Genomic DNA, 12,650 nt, shown 5'->3' on the forward strand with positions numbered 1-12,650 from the left:
GGCTCTACTCTTGTCTGTAAGACAAATATTGACAGTGACTCTTAGTTTTGTGCCAAATCCTCAGATTTATGGCTTGTTTTGAATGGTACAACCTCTGTGGTAGGGAAAGCCTTCCCTGTCATTTGTGAGTGCTGGCAGAAGTGGCAGACTCCCTTTTCTCCCCCACAGCTCAGTTCTCAGGAACTGAAAACTAAATTTCCCCCCCATCTTACCATCTCTTTCGACTGCAGATTTTCTTTATAGCAGAGTCACATTTGACAAAAAAAGGTCAGACCTATCCCTGTAAAACTGCTCTGTCACAGGCACATCATGCATTTCAGACAGCTTGCAAGGCTGACTAAACATTTACTTTTGGATGGCTCATTTCCAAAGTCTAGAGAGAGATCCTAGTCACAATAAGAGAGTACCTGGATGTGCCATCAGATGGCTTCATTGCCCTGTTACAGGGTGCCATTTGCATTCCTGTGCTTTCCCCCTCACTGGGTGCCACTGCTGAGCTCGCTGTCACATGCCCCTCTCAGGGCAGACCTGCAGACAGGTCAGGCCTTAGCTCCTAGCTGGATTATTCTTCGTAAGTATTTGTCACTCATTTTTGTATCATCTGACCTTGGATCCTGTTAGGCTGAGGTAGGTGACTAATGCACGTGGCTCTTGATTGCTTTCCTGGTGGGCATCAGACCTCTCACCAGCACAGAATGGAATGAATTGGCACAGCTGGAGAAGAACAAATGGGATTTTCTTACACTGGATGCTTGAATAATCAAGGCAGTGTTTGTGTTTTGAAAACCTTTGGAACGGTTTAGGCCCATTGCTATTCAGAGCAGTTTTGCACCATGGATGCACTTTTGGAGCTATTGCAAATTCTTCCCTGCTGTGGCTGAACCTCCATTCAAAGAAATGAAACAATTTTAAAAAATAACAATCAGACTTTATACAAAAGCACAGGCAAAATTTTATGAGTCTTTCAAGGGCCAAGAAACTCTGTCTGAAAGTGCTTGCCACACAGCCTCCAGGCAAAATCAAAATGATGCAATTTTTGGTAGGTAGTACAGATTACAATCAGGCAGTTAAACATCCCAGACTGTGTAATCATATGCAATGAGAACACACGTGGGTGTAGTGTGAGGTGTGAGCCTGGTGTCACCAACCACAGGCTCCTCTGGTTACCCTAAAGGAGTTATTCAACAAATGCTTTAAAAGTTTCTTTTCTAAACATCGGTGGGTCCATCTAGAAGAAGGTCTTTTTCTGTCATGAACAGCAGTTCCTGGAAGACTGGGAAATGTCCAGAATTACACTGGAAAACATTAGCCATAAGAATTGATTCATCATCTGTCTCATATCCAGCTGTGTCTGGACAGTTGGAAAGGGGAGGGAAAGAAACCCATCACAGACAATATAAAATCTGTTATACAGCTTTATATCAGGAAAGAGCCTCTCTAACCTTCTGTAGGAAGTAAGTTCAAACATCTGACACATGAGCATCCTCAGCTTTAATAACCATTACTGTCTTTCATCCCCTCCCATTTTTTTAAAGTCTGAGAACAGCATTTAAGACTGGCTTCCTTTAAGCATTGCTCAGATGCTCCCCAGATGGCTTTTCCAAGGGGATTTATAATTATTCAGGTTTTTTAAAAGAAATATCCTGCAGCAATCTTTTAGGTTTCTGGGGCTTGCCTTCCTTCCTCTACAAATTTCTTTACCCAGAGCTTGATTTAAAACAAACTCAAAGGAAACACTTCCAATGACTTCAATATGTCTCAGATCACATACCCTGGGGTAAAAGAGAAATGAACCAAATCCCATAAAAGAAAAGATGGTGCAGATTTCAAAGGGTTTCACAGTGAAGTTTTGTAAAGAAGTAATTAGTCCAAAAGTCTTAGCCTAGAATATAACGAAATAAAGGAACATTCAGTAAAATGTTAATACTGCATACTGACCACAATGGATTCGATGTATAATCAATCCCCTCTTCACCAAGAAAAATAAATTAAAATCAAAGCAACGGTTGCTATAACAACAACTAAAGCAGGAAATCTCTAATTCCCAAAAACTCTCAAAGTTCTCAGATTCTGAAGTACCTTAAATGGATCAGGTTTCCAAAAGTACTAAATTCCTATCTGCTGAAAATCCACGTTAGACATCCTCAAGTGGGAGGCTGACATAAAATCACAGTCATTTCTGGAAAGGTTGATGACTGTGCTTCTGTATTAGAGCCCCTTACTGATGGTAAAGCAAAGCAAATTATTCTAATGAACATATAAGGTCTTTGTCTCTCTCAGGCCACCTAAGTCATCTCCCAAGCAATAGTTAATTAGAACAAGACATGCTACTCCTCCAAAGCTGCTGCTCCACATCCCCCAAAATGGGGTGCAACCCTGTAAGACATGTTGTCCTGCCTCCTGCAAATGCTTACTGGGTGAACCACGAGAGTTTCTACATGTGCTATGGCACAACACACTGCTGGATCAACACACAGTGCTAAGCCCTGTACACTAACAGACTCTCACCATGGAATGTGGCCTCTCGGATCCCACCGTTAGCATTGCCCCCCTCTTGGATCAGCATCTCTCCTTGCTAGCAGCACTTAAGGTAATTTCCTGCACCACTTGGCACAACACAGGGCTCCTCCTGAGTGGTCAGGAGCTTGTAATTTGAATGCTACAGAGAACATTTGATAGAATCATAGAATGGCTTGGGCTGGAAGGGACCTTAAAGATCATCTAGTTCCAATCCCCCTTCCATGCACAGGGCCACCTTTCACTAGATCAAGTTTCTTTACTGGAAGGTGCTCTAAAGGTCTCCCTGGAGCCACCTTCTCTCTAGGCTGGAAAACTCCAGCTATCTCTGTCTTCTTAGGAGAGGTGCTCTGATCATCTTTGTGGCCCTCCTCTGGACTCACTCCAAGAGGTCCGCAACCTTCTTATGTGGGGGGGCCCCAGAGCTGGATGCAGCACTCCAGGTGGGGAGTCATGAGAGCAGAGTAGAGAAGCAGAATCCCCTCCCTCAAGCTGCTGCCCACACTTCTCTTGATGCAGCCCAGGCTGCCAGTGTCTTTCTGGGCTGCAAGCACACATTGCTATGGGTCACACTGAGCTTCTCATCCACCAGCACCCTCAAGTCCTTCTCCTCAAGGCTGCTCTCAATCTATTCTCCATGCAGTCTGAATTAGTGCTTGGGATTGCCCCAGCCCACATGCAGGACCTTGCACTTGGCTTTGTTGAACCTTATGAGGTTCACATGGGCTCACCTCTCCAGCCTGTCCCTCTGGATGGCATCCCTTCACCCTAGAGTATCAAACACACCAGTCAGCTTGGTGTCATCAGCAAACTTGCATTTAAGACCCACTGTCCAGGTCCTCAACAAAGATGTTAAATAATACTGGTCCCAATACAGCCGCCTAAGGGCCACCACTCATCACTGGTCTCCATCTGGACATCCAGCTGTTGACCACAATTCTTTGACTGCAGTGATCCTGCCAGTTCTTTATCCACCAAGGGGTCCACCCATCAAGTCCATGCCTCTTCATTTTAGCGACAAGGATGTCATGCAGGACAGTGTCAAATGCTTTGCACAAGTTCAGATAGATGATGTTACTCATTCCTTCCTCAGCCATCCCTGTTGTAGAAAGCCATCAAATTTGTCAGGCATGATTTGCCTTAGTAAATCCTGTTGGTTATTGCCACTCACCTCCTTATTTTCCATGTGCCTTAGCATAGTTTCCAGGAGGATCTTGCAGGCACAGAGATGAGATTGAGTGGTGTGTAGTTCCCCAGGCCTTCCTTTTTCACCCCCTTTGAAAAAAGGGCATTTTGTTTCCCTTTTCCAGACGCTGGGAACTTTACCAGACTGCCACAGCTTTTCAAATATCATGGATAGTGGCTCAGCCAGTTCATCCCCCAGTTCCCTGAGGACCCATGGATACTTCTCATCAGGTCCCAGAGACTTGTGCACCTTTGGGTTCCTTAGCTGTTCTTGAACCTGATCTTCTCCTACAGTGGAAGGTTCATTCTCCTGGTTCTTGCTTTTGCCTTCTGTGACTTGGGCAGTGTGGCTGGGGCACTTGCCACTGAAGACCAAGGCAGAAGAGTCATTGAGTACCTCAGCCTTCTCCATATAAGAAGCTAACTAGATCTCCTGTTTCCTTCTGGAGAGGGTCCACATTTTCCACCATCTTACTTTTACTGCCCACATACCTATAGAAGCTGTTCCTGTTGCTCTTGATGTCCTTGGTCAGATATAATTCTATCAGGGCTTTTGCTTTCCTAAAAGGATCCTGGCTACTTAGAACTTTCTATATTCCTCCCAAGCTACCTGTCCTTGCTTCAACCCTCTGAAGGCTTCCCTCAGACACCCTCTTTGTCTGAGTTTGTCCAGGAGTTCCTTGTTCATCCACGCAGGTCTCCTGGCATTTTTGCATGATCACTTTGTTGGGACACATCTCTCCTAAAATTGGAGGATGCAATCCTTGAATATTAACCAGGGAGGGTTGGGCCTCTCTTCCCTGCAGGGCTTTATCCTATGGTACTCTACCAAGCAGACCCTTGAAGTGGCCAAAGTCTGCTCTCCTGAAGTCCAGGGCAGGAAGCTTGCTGTGCAAGCTTGATGCTTAATGCTTGATGCATTAAGCACCTCTAACTCCACCACTCCATGGTCACTGCAGCCAAAGCTGTTCCTGAGCTTCACATTCCTTACCAGCCCCTCCTTGTTGATGAGAACAAGGTCCATTGTTCCATTGTCCATCTCCTCATTGGCCTCTGTATTACTTGGCAAAGGAAGGTATCATCAATGCATTCCAGAAAGCTCCTGCATTGCTTATGCCCAGCTGTGTTGTCCCTTTGAGGACCAGAGCTTGTGAACATGAGGCCACTCCTATCTGTCTGTAGAAGGTCTCATTTGCTTGGTCTTCCTGGTCAGATGGTCTATAGCAGACCCCCACTATAATGTCACTTGTCCCTACTCTCCCTTTAATCCTGATCCATAAGTTCTCAGCTGTCTTCTCATCCATCCCCAGGTGGAGCTCCATGCACTCCAGCTGGTCACTGACACAGAGGAATCTGAGAAGCATCAAGAAGTTTCTGATGCTGGAAATACCTTCTTGCTTGGCTGCAGCAACCCATGGTTTCTCAGGTTGAAGCAACAAGCCCTAACAAGTGCTGGGGTTAGCCTGGAGATGGCCATTCAGAAAATCCTTTGCCCTCTGGCTGCTTTCACTGCTGGAATGCTTCACATACCTTTGGCTCTGGTGGTGTGGCTGTGAGCAGAGTTTCATAAGGAGACTGCAAGGAAATGAAAACCCTGGGTGGGGCCATGGAAGCTGGTGTAGTTCATAAGAAGGTCACACCCTTTTCATTTCATTCTAAACACACCATTCAAGCAGCCTGGCCTTCACCCTGGGCCATGGTGAACTGGAACTCCGTGACAATAGGGTGTTGCATCTCCCCTTCCACCCAGCAGCCTCCTGCTCATCCCACCAATCTGGCAGCAATGGCCAAGAGAAGCACTGGGAATGGTTTAAAACCCAACCCCAAACTCTTCCGAAAGGACTGCTTTTCCACTCATCCTTTACAGCAGTCATATTCTAGGCAGGAGGAAACCAGGAGAGCAGCAGCAGAGGATGTGCTGTCACCCTTCTTCCCCTGTGGCAAATGAAGGTCTGTTTTAGAAATACTGTTTCCTTCCAGCCCAAGCCCCTTGGTGCCCTAATCTTACTGCCCCAGGTGTCACAATACATCTAAAAGCACTAAGTCTGTCTCTTGCAGAGCTCCACTTCTCATCTCCCTAACTCCAGGAGTCTTACCTCTCCCAGTCCACCCTTCACATGCCAAATCCACACATTTCCGTTCATCCTGACCTTCCCTCCCTCCCTTGTCTGATAGTCCTTCCCACACAAGCACCACATCCTTCCTGCCCCAGCCTCACCACAAGGCTGGGTTTGTTCGCTGAAGCAGATCAGAATTAAACATAAGCATGACCCTTTGAATCAAAAGGATTAGGAGACGTAAAGGAGAGAGCTGCCCATATAAATATGTACAGACATGAAGGGAGGAAGGTAGTGCCACCTCATGTTGCCCTCAAGGTCCCTCTGCTAGCTCTTGCTGGGCTCAGCTCTGCATTTCAGTCCCCTGCCTCTGGGATTCTCCCACGACCACCCCATTCTGTGGTTGACTGAGGATTTTTCTCTGCTTTGCTAAAACAGCAAAAAGCTGGCACTGGCTCAGCTAAAAAAAAAAAAAGTATGGTAATTGGGCTTACAAAGACTCTGCCTGTCCTCCAGAACACCCGGGGATGAAAAAGAGAATACATCCAGGAAAAACAGGATGTATTCCCTTAAGGTAGTAGATATTTGCGTGAGCACACCTCGTGACAGAGAGTCTGCATCCCAAAGGCTGTGTAATCTAAATAGCAATATTGTAAATGTATTGGATGAGGGAAGGAAAAACCATCTCACTGCCCTATATTATGCACGAGGAACAGCAGTGCAGAGGGATGGGATGACTTACTCGCATAGCAGGAAAATCACAGCAGAGCCAAGTCCCAAATCCCAATTCAGGGACTTAACCACAGTCTATTCTGTACTTTCTATTTTCCGTTAACAAAGAAAACAGTATATCTCTGGATTTCAATCCCCAGTGATACTGCTGGATTTGCTGCCCAGTCATGAAATATTCCAGGAGTGGGAAGAGCAGATGAAGCTCTAGCGAGTCATGAGCAGATACTGCCTGATTGTACAACCTGCATTATGAGGGTCATGTTCAGCCCTCCAACATGACCTCTGCTAGTGAGGCCAGACCCAAAATACCTTATGCCATTTTATAAAATTCCAATTTTGGTTTTGTTGTGGGTTCCCCCTCTCCCTCCCATTTTTTACACTCATTCCTTGGGGCTGTCAAACCAGGCTTAACAAGAAAAAGCAGCCACCACCTCAACGCGGCCTTGCAGGAACACAGCTAACAACCAACCAGGCAGGGCATCATACTGCACAGAAACCTAGCACTTTCAAAGCATCAGGAGAGGGAAGCAGTGTTCAAACATCCATAATTGTTTAGCAGAGTTGATTTCACAAACACACACGCTTTTGATTGCGATCTGGTGACCACGCACACAAACTAGGGTTTTGCTCACCCGCCGCCCCCTCACTTTCTGACTCCAGGCATGGGGCGGCAAGGCAGGGCAGCCTCCCCCAGCACAAAGGCATGATGAAAGCCGCAAAAGACAGCAGGGAAATTTCCTCAGCTTCCCCTGGAGATATCTTTCCCCCCCCTTTTATTTTCTGACTGCCTGTTTGCTTGGGAAACTGCTGTCAGCCCATGGAGAGACACCAGGCACATCGTGCCAGGAGTCCCTCTTCCCCTGGCTCTGGTGCAAGTCAATTCCCAGCAGCCCCCAAACCTCAGCTCTGTCTAAGCAGAACAAACCAGCCACAGGAGGAAGGTCTGATATTTTCTCAATTTTTTTTTTAAAATGCCTTTTCACGTTGGTTTCCTTGGGAAAATGAAGCAGCCAACCCCAAAAGGCAGAGATGCCCAGGAGGAAGGAGGGTGCTGTGGGGAGAAGGGTAGGTGGCCGTCTCTTGAGAGCTGGCACAGCCACACTCACAGCCCTCCCAGCACATTCCTGCAGAAGGTTAAGTAGAAATAAGGGTTTTGAAAGAAAACGGAGAGCACCTGATAAGGCTGAGGAAGGGGCTGCCAACAAGCCCCCAGTTAGCTCAACCCAAGCCTAGCTCTCCTCAGCCATAACCCATAACCTTGAGGGCAGCCACAAGGCATGGGCTCTCCCTCAAGCTGCTGGCTTCTGCCCTTGGGAAAGGGCCCCACCTACGGGTGAAGGACCAAGAAAAGGCTCTTGGCTCCATCACCACACCTTCCCCACTGCAGTTCAGACTGGGGGTTGTAGAGAGACCATAAGAAGATCGAGGTTCACGGAAGGTCAGCAAAGGGAGAACAAAGGTACCTTTGCAGTGCAAGGGTCGTCTTCCAATAGGTAAATGGGAGAAAGCCAGGGGACCCAAACTTAGAAATTGGTGGCCTAGAAGTGAAAGGCAGGTTAGAGGTTTGCAGGAAGGCAGGGCTGGGGATGAGCTTAGTGCAGACCTGTCTGTTGCATGAAAGCAGCACAGATGGAAAACTGCCCAGGACCTGCATCCTGGTGAATTCTGTTCGTAATCCAGCATCAAACTCCAGGACCATTAGCCACAGGTAAAATGTGCTGATGGCCAGAGCCAGTTCTGAGACTTGGGTGTTAAGCAAACAAAAAGCTAAGGAAGCAGACAGTTCCCTGAGCTGCTTCATGAGGACATAAGTGATGCTGTAGAAGCACCCGTGCCTCTCCATCAAACACAGAGTCTGAAAAACAAATTTAGGTGTAGCTGTTTCTGCTGTAAATGCCTAAGATTAGGTGAACTCCACCCAAAGCACACTGAGGCATTTCTCAGGTTCAAGAATAGGTTAAATGTCATCAGAACTAGAAAACTTTGGTGCTGGGAATAGAGGACAGAAGTGCCCTAGACCTGACCTCTGAACCAAGAAGTTGTTGAGGGATGATATGCATGATCCTCTATCATAGACCTTACAGAAAACCTTTGGGACCATGGCTTCCAAAACTAAGATAGTTGTCATGCAGAGTAAATGAGAAGAAGAATCTCTAGATCCTGTTTTATTTTTCACAGAAAGCCATTGCTGAGGGCCTCTGCACCTTCCCCAAACCATCAGCTCCTTGACAAACAGCCCATTTGCTATTCTGTCCCCATCTCTCCCAAGGCACCACAGAGCTCAACCAACAGTGACAGACCACGTTGCAGATCATGGATGAGTTGCTTGCTGGCAAGCAGTCTCCATGCCCCTTTCTCCAAAGTCCCTTGATACAGAGGACAAAGAAATGCCTGTACAAGCATCACCAATTCTTGATGCTTGGCTGACCAGCAAGCAGGTCATCCCAGGCAGTGAAATACCATAGTTTCTGCTGGAAGAGAGCAGGAGCAGCTCCCAGAAGCAGAATGCCCTGCTTTGTCCTGAAATGGAGCACAACCCTCTCACCCTTTGCCATGTGCCCACCCGCCTTCCCAGCTCCCAACCTTTAGCCCTTTCAACACCCACAGTTTTTCCACTCTGTTATGAAGCCATGAGAAATTCCCTGCCAGAGGACATTGTTCAAATAGGTTATTGAAAAGAAATGCAATTCCCTACTCCAGGCAAACAAGCTCCTTCTTTTCCCCGTGAGGAAGAAGGATAATAGCACAGCCAGGAAAAAACAAAACAAAACAACAAACTATCTCCAAAACCTGCTGTAATAATATTAAATAAGAAACCAAAGGAGTTTAGCCAAGAAAATCCCAAGTTCAAAAGAATAATTGCTCCAAAAAGATTTAAGCCTACAGCTGAGTCACTAAAATGAAGAAATCTCTCCGTGTCCATAGAAAGCAAACAAATCTTGGATCATGCAGCAGATCTTCTCTACATCCTTGTTAGAAGGAAAGAAAAAAGCAGCCAAATGCAATTAATCATAGTCCTAGAAGAAAGGATGAAATCTCTGTAATTAGCTACCTAGGATCATCTTTTCACTTTTGAAAACTAATTCAGCTGCCTTCTACCTTTCACCTACAGCGCTGCCACAGATGTCTACTATAAATACCAAATCACTTCTCTCTGGGGTATTCTCACTTGCAACAGGTGGTCCCATAACAGCTTTGCAGTAAGTATACATGGAGGGGAAACATTTGCAGAGTGCAAACAGAGCTTCTTTTCTTAGTCACCTTTTGTGGATGAGCTGTTATGGAGTTCACACTCTCCAAGAACCTGTAGACCTCAGCTGAAGCAGAGTTATTTTCAAGCTAAGTATTTTATATCCACAATTCTGACCCAACCGATCAATTACCAGAAAACACAAAATAAATCAAAAAAAAGCATACAAAGATGAGAACACTTTTTCAAATGTTTAAGATTACAACTGCTTGTGTTAATAACTTGTCTCATACCTCAGCCTCAGGTGGTATAAATTTGCCTGGCCATCACCCTGCCCATAGAAATCCTGTTCTTCACAGCTGCACACACAGTTTGTACAGAGGTGAGTGTACAGGACTATATATTCACAGAATATTCTGAGTTGGAAGGGACCCACTAGGATCACTGAGTCCAACTCTTAAGTGGATGGCCCACATATGGATCAAACCCATGACCATGGTGTTATTAGCACCATACTATGACCAAATGAGCTAATCTCTGGGTGTATTAAGAGCAAGGTCTCCAGCAATTAAATTCAACAAGGCAAAGCCAGTTCTCAAGCAGTGGAAAAGGCAAAACCATATTTCACCAATGAAACATGTTCACATCTGACTAAAAGTCATAATTCTTTTACTACAGCTTCAATCAAAGTTTTGGAAAACTTGGGGGGAAAGTGTAGCACTTAGAAGAGGAAAGGCAGGAGCTGGTGGTTACAGCTTAAGAGCAGAGATCAGGATCTAACATTCAAAAAATCCTATGCAAATCAGAATAGTACATTCAACTCCCCCAGGGCTCCCTTAATGAATAAGGGTTGACAAATATTATTCCAACACAGAAAACAGTAACAGACCAGCTCTTTAGGTCAAATACATCAACAGTAAATACAATACAGAAGAATAATACCAAAATTACATCAGCTGAGGAACTGAGACTGATTTCTACTCTCTCTCTTGTATACAAAGCACTGCTAACATATGAATAATGCTGTCCACAACAGACAGGGAACGCTGGCCAGCTTTGTGGTGAGAGAGAGCAAAGAACAGAGAGTGGACAGAAATATCCAGCTTTGCTCTTCCATGACGCAGCAGAAACACTTAGATTTTAATTGGAAGGTGATTGAGTCATTCTTCTGTGAAAAAAATGGAAGTGATTACACAGCTCCAAGTACAGCTGGAGCCTTCGCATACAAATGTGGGAAACACGCAGGGATGATTAACAACCAGTCTGTGGGATACAGCAACAAGGCCAAAGAGCCTCGGATATGTCCATAATGCAATATCCACTCTTTTCCCTTCAGGTCTGTGCCTCAGACACAGCCAGAGGTGCTGGAGAGGCTCTTGGGGCTGTTTCATGGCACAGAGCTGCCTTCAGCTGCCTGCATAGTTGAATTCCTGCTCATCACCAATATCAGCCAAAACACTAAAGCCCAGTAGATTATTCCTCTAATCTTTGCACTGAAATCTGGCAGAGGAGCTAAGCACACTGTCAAAGCAAAAGTGGGATTTGGCTTCAGCAAAGGTTGTTACCAAACACCCAGAGTGGCTTTCTGAGCCTGAAGCTGCTGTTTATTAAATCATATCCACCCTCTGCATACCAGGGTGCTCAGGAGGGCCCTGCCAGAACGGTAGAGTTTGTCTCTTGTTAACAGAAATTCCTGTCATCCTTCCAGAGGGATGCTCAGATCCTCATGGAGAAAACCAAATCCTGCCGCTAGACAGGCTGCTTTCCCCAGTCCTGCCAGGGACCGAAGAGCAGCCCCACAGTCACTGCGACAGGTTGTTCCTGCAGGATCACCGAGCCGAAGCTGCCCTCCTCCGGATGCGAGGGAAACAACCACTCCATGGGAAAGCCAAATGCTAAATCGTTTTCCAGCTGCCTGACTTTCCCATAATTACGGGCAACGTTCACTTTTCTCAGTGTTATGCTGCAGGTGCAAAGTTCAAGGTCCAGAAGCTTTCAAAGTAAGTGGGGAGTCTGGAAGCCTCCTGTTGTCTGACACACCAAGCCCCAAAAGCCAGACTGCATTCAAGCAAATGTCTCTGTCTGATTAAATGAAACAGGAGATTTTCTCCTACTGCCAGTTTTTCTATAAACCACTGACTGATGCACACACAGGAAACTCCATAAATTTTTGCTAGATAACAATGCTTCAATTTTGATGTTTAAATAATGCAAACAAACAAAGCCAAGCACTGAGGTAACCTTTACTTTCACACAGTTAACACACAGAAGGGATACAATCACTGTATTTGATTGAAAATAATACCTACTAAAACCAGCACTCAAACAGCAACATCTATAAAAACTTTTAAACACTGATTAGTTAATATTATTTATGTCTACAATTTTCATTTTATGCAACCGTGTAGCAACTACAAAACAAATCCTCCTAGCCAGCCTTGTGTCACTCAGCCAACACAGAACAGGCACCAAACCCCAATGGAATTAAGGAAAATCTTTTCAGATTTTCAAGCAAGAGGAAGAAAACCCCTGAGATTCTGCAACGATTAATTTGGCCAAACACCGCCAAGGTACAGCAGCAAAGAGTTTTCAGGGCTGCAAAGTTAAAGTGTTTTACTCAATTAACCTATGCAAAGATTTGAGACACAAAGTAGCATCAGTGCAGCACCTGAACACATGTGGATGCACAACGGGGTCCAGAGAGCAACACATCCAGGAGATGTATCACCATACACAGTCGGCAGTGCTTATGGTAATAGGACAAGGATGAGAGTGATTTTTACCCTCCATTTTGTGGGGTAGAGTTATTTCCATTCCAACCTGAATCTTAAAAAGCAAGTGTCCATAATAAAAAGAAGTGGAGAAAAACAAATCTTTCGAAGTTCACAAGAGATTTCCCCCCCCTTCTCCCAGCAGAGTAATGCTGGGGAATCTTCCAGGAGGGTTACAGCCACATGCACTTCTCTGCC

General features: G+C 45.6%; 1 protein-coding gene across 3 annotated transcripts in view; it reads right to left on the bottom strand.

Moving 5' to 3' along the window:
- The window catches only part of SLC22A18 (solute carrier family 22 member 18), a 145,945-nt gene that overhangs the window by 125,225 nt on the left and 8,070 nt on the right, over positions 1-12,650 (bottom strand). The window lies entirely within an intron of this gene.

The sequence above is a fragment of the Pseudopipra pipra genome, chromosome 6 (genome assembly GCF_036250125.1).
Source record: "Pseudopipra pipra isolate bDixPip1 chromosome 6, bDixPip1.hap1, whole genome shotgun sequence".
Taxonomy (NCBI): domain Eukaryota; kingdom Metazoa; phylum Chordata; class Aves; order Passeriformes; family Pipridae; genus Pseudopipra; species Pseudopipra pipra.